The following is a 4,831-nucleotide window of genomic DNA, read 5'->3' as shown; positions in this document are numbered from 1 at the left end:
GGAAGCCCTTACGTGCGGCCGCCTGGGAAGTCTTTCGCCGCCTGCTTCGGCCGGGGCGACCTCCCACTCGACCGCAGGTGAGGGGTCAGCCTCAGTGCGAGCAGAAGCTGGGCTGGCCACCGGCGAGGACGCGCTGCACGTCCGCTGGATCCCCACGGCCGGCCCACAACAGTGGTGCCCATCCACTGCAGCCTCAAGCTGTGTAACCGAAGCCATCACAGCCTGAAGCTGAGAGCCAAGTCTCACCAACTCGGCTAGCATCCGCACACAACAACCGCAGTCCCTTTCCATACCAAGGACGGGTGGAAAACTGAACTATCCAGATAAACGGACTATCGGCACGTGCTACGCGCCTCTAATGTAGACACTGACGAAAACGCACGAATTGTGTCTAGTAATACGCAGATATTCAAGAACCTAACTACCGAAGCACTCAGGTGAAACTAAATAATTTGCCCCTGACAAGAGACTTGTGATATATCACAAAATCGGTTTACTTTCTGACGCAAACGAAAAGGCGAGAACTGTGGCTAATAGATTTTAAATTTACACGCAGAAACTCAAGAAACTAAACTATTAAAGAACACAGATGATATAATAAAATTCGCTCCTGGTTAGGAACTCGTAGATGTCATAAAAGCGGCTTACTTAACTGTTGCTGCGTCTGTCGCGGTCGGCTACTGCTGCCTGACTGACATCGATTATAAATTATGTCATAAATGATGACTAACTGAAGCCCTCAGCTGCCGATAGGTGTTGTTGGTATATCTCGATGTGGACAGCTGAAAATGGGTGCCCCGACCGGGACTCGAACCCGGGATCTCCTGCTTACATGGCAGACGCTCTATCCATCTGAGCCACAGAGGAGACAGATGAATAGCGCGACTGCAGGGACTTATCCCTTGCACGCTTCCCGTGAGAGGTATACTAACAACACCTGTCGGCAGCTGAGGGTTTCAGTTAGTCATCATTTATTCCAGGGAAAAGCTGCACGGTCATCAACAGTATTCTGTTCTTTCGAGAACAGTTACTGTCTTCATATATAAGTTAAAGGTTACCCAGCCATTGACCTTCGTCTGTGCGAAAGCGCACAGGTTGCCCAAACTCTTACGGGAATCTCCAAAGCGTGCGCGAGTACTGAGTGAATGGGCAAATGTCTATAAGGTACATTACATATGTAGAATTGTGGACAGTTGGGAATGTGAGTCTCACGGGAAGCGTGCAAGGGATAAGTCCCTGCAGTCGCGCTATTCATCTGTGTCCTCGGTGGCTCAGATGGATAGAGCGTCTGCCATGTAAGCAGGAGATCCCGGGTTCGAGTCCCGGTTGGGGCACACATTTTCAGCTGTCCACGTCGAGGTATACCAACAATACCTATCGGCAGCTGAGGGTTTCAGTTAGTCATCATTTATTCCAGAGAAAAGCTGCACGGTCATCAACAGTATTATGTTCTTTCGAGAACAGTTACTGTCTTCATATATATAATTATGTCATAATTACTGTTAGATTCTATACTTTGGTCTTTAATTTTTTGACGCTTTTTTATGTTCCATTGCGTGCAGCATTTCTTAATTAACAATCTAATTTGAAAGTTCAATGTTTTGAAAGTCATAAAGTATTTTATTTAAGATGGTTGCCGTCAAAAACGAGTAGTCTAAAACGTATTAATCATAAGCAAATATATATATATATATATATATATATATATATATATATATATATCACATCTGAGGCCTGGCGATCTGCGGCTGAGAGCAAAGGGAGCAACACCTACAGTGACGGGAAAAGTATTCATACACCCACTTTCGTGTAGAATAACTTTATTTATTATTACTAAAGTTCACCAGCAGAGATGTCATATGGCAAACTAATAGCACGGGGGTTTCTTTCCTAATTTGTATATATAAAATGATTAGCTAAATTAGCCTTCTGCAGAAAGTAAATAAAAGTTCTGTACCAGGTAGCTTTGCACAGTGGAGAAAATAATACTCATATACTACTAGAAATGTAAATGTACAAACGACTAAGCAAGGAACGCCTCAGTGGAAAAATGCACTTATGCATGTTTGTTCTGATACGCGGTGAATGTCGTGCAACAGTAAAATGGGCCGCAAAGGGAAGGAAACTACTGAAGAGTAAAGACAAAATAGTTGTTTCCCAATGTGGAAAAGGAAAATCATTTTCAAGCATAGCTTATATTATTGAAAGAAGCCGGGAAACTGTGCAGTCCCTAATACCGCAATTTAGAGAAAGAAATATTCTCATTAATAGCGAAAGAAGAGTTAGATCACAGAAGCGAACGCAAAGAGAACGAAGTATGTTAATAAGGATGGTCAAAAAAGATCCTGAATTGAGAGCTTCTGCATTCTTTGCACATGTTAATGACGACGTCGGGATGGAAATTACACCAAGGGCTTTTCGCTACGTTTTAAATAGTGCATCTTATGAAGTTGGGAACCATACATCAGCAAGAAGAACAAGAAATTGAGATTAGAAATTGCTCGACAGCATGTAAGCAAGAATAGAAGTTTCTGGGATAAGGTACTGTTCACAGATGAAAATAAGTTTAAACATATTTGTAAATAAAGGCAAAGTTTTGGTGTGGAGACGACCAAGTAACACGCTGGATCCCAAACACATTCAACCCATAGGTGGTGGAGGAATTATGATATGGGGATGTATGGCTGCATCTAGGAAAGATTTCAAAATTTAAATATCCTATTTGAAAATATGTAAAAAAGTATTGATAGCTTGGGTTTAGGCACAGGTGATAACTTTCAACAAGACGATGACCTTAAGTATAGAGGGGGAAGTTGTGCGTATGTGCTGATTGTACCATACTCCCCATGTTGTTAGGTTTCCAGAACACAGCGCAGGCTTTAACCGAATTGAACATATTTGGGCCACGCTTGAAATAACGGCCGGAAAATATGAAATAAACAGACTGCTCTAAAACAACGTCTGCAACAAGAATGGCAAAATATTACCGCAGACTACAAAAAAACTGGTTTATTCCATGCCAAAGAGGTTAAGAGAAGTGATACACAGAAGAGGAATGGCTACAGGTTATTAATATTGTCATTACACTTACGTACATTGTCTTTTCTGTGAATGTATGAATACTTTTTTTCCCCATTGTGTCGAGGCAGCTGGTACAGGATTTTTATTTACTTTTTGCAGAAGGCTAATTTAGTTAATCCTTGTCTATGGGCAGATTAGGAAGGAAACCCGATACTGTTCGTTTGCCAAATAACATGCCTGGTTGCGATCTTTACTCCTAATAAATAAAGGTCTTCCACATGAACAACAGTATATGAATACTTTTTTCCAATACTGTGTGTGTCTTGTAGTGAGCAGTATGGACTAGACGGATAACTAGCATTCTGAAATATTGGCATATATTGCGTACAGTTCGTTTTCTTCACTCGTGGGTTTAATTCATGACCTCTCTGACAGTAATTACTAATTAATTCCGAGTGAGAACTTATTAGGGGACTGCAGTGATTATTGACACCTATGAACAACTGCAGTTCAGTGTTGACGGAGCTACTGATTATTTCTGTGCACTATCTTCAATGTTTCCAGTTCCTTAAATGTGTATGAGGATAGGTCCCGAGTTCGAGTCTCCGTCCGGCACACAGTTTGAATCTGCCAGTAAGTTTCAGGATAGCGATATGGTGAACTGATGCGTTCAATTTTTGCCACATGTGAATCGCCTTGAATCAGTGGGTTGTGTTGTGTGATTACTGTACTAGGACAATTTGACAATCCATAAAGTAGTGCAGTAGGCAACAACATGCTTTCCTGTAATTCGAACGTTATGTGAGACCGAAAATTGATCAATCAGTGAATTCTTTGCACTAACAGCGTAATTAAAGTGTTGTAAATCTACCTCTGTGTCGACCTCAATATTGCCATAGACTATTGGTAGAACTAATATCTCTCTGCCGCTCCGGTCGCAGGTTCGAATCCTGTCTCGGGCATGGATGTGTGTGGTGTCCTTAGGTTGGTTAGGTTTAAGTAGTTCTAAGTTGTAGGGTTCTGATGACCTCAGATGTTAAGTCCCATAGTGCTCAGAGCCGTTTGAACCATCTCTCTGCCAGTTTTGGAGCCAGCGCAGCCACCGAGAGGAACAGAAGAGGCTGACTGGAGGTCAACAGCTCGAAGGAAGGAAGATTGGGTTAAGAGGACCACACTCTGGTGCAGGTCGAAAAAATCGATTTTCGGTTTTCATCATATTTCGTTAGATTAAGGTTTTATTTAAGTAGTCTGAAAAGAATTTTTCTGAAATTTTTTTTCGACCATTTAAAGAGCATTTTCCTACCACGTGTGTTTATGTGCCACGCCCACTTTCCTGTCACCCACTTTTCTGCATATATATATATATATATATATATATATATATATATATATATATATATATATTTTACTCCCGAGTGTGTTGGCTATCCTTGAAATGCAACGGCCGGTATTCTTTTGTTTCTGTTGTTTGTAAACAACACGCTTTGAAACACGTGGTTAGTTTTGATCAAGTATGATTGCGAGTAGTTGTTAGACTTACGTTTGCAGTGCTTGTTTACGTGTGTTTTGTTGTGTTTATTGAAGATGACGAAAAGTAAACGCATTCTCAAGAAACGACAATTTTAGAAAGCTTTATGTACAAAAGGTTAGATCGCCTGGCAACTATTAATTGTAATTCTTCAACAAGTGCATCATCAACGAAGCTCTCACCAAATTTGTGAGTGTGCCAGTGGGAGAAAAGGCCTAGTAATTGCTTTGGATTTAATTTGCACTAAATGCTCAGCTGTGATTTCGTTTATGAGTTCTTCAA

At 41.3% G+C, this 4,831-nt stretch overlaps 1 non-coding gene across 1 annotated transcript; it reads left to right on the top strand.

The window, feature by feature from the left end:
* The first annotated feature begins 1,260 nt into the window (after positions 1 to 1,260).
* On the top strand, positions 1,261 to 1,334 carry Trnat-ugu (transfer RNA threonine (anticodon UGU)). Its single transcript has one exon. It is a non-coding gene; the product is annotated as a tRNA-Thr (tRNA).
* The last annotated feature ends 3,497 nt before the right edge of the window (positions 1,335 to 4,831 follow it).

Source organism: Schistocerca serialis, chromosome 8 (genome assembly GCF_023864345.2).
Source record: "Schistocerca serialis cubense isolate TAMUIC-IGC-003099 chromosome 8, iqSchSeri2.2, whole genome shotgun sequence".
In the NCBI taxonomy this organism is placed as follows: Eukaryota; Metazoa; Arthropoda; class Insecta; order Orthoptera; family Acrididae; genus Schistocerca; species Schistocerca serialis.
This window is presented reverse-complemented; position numbering and strand designations above follow the sequence as displayed.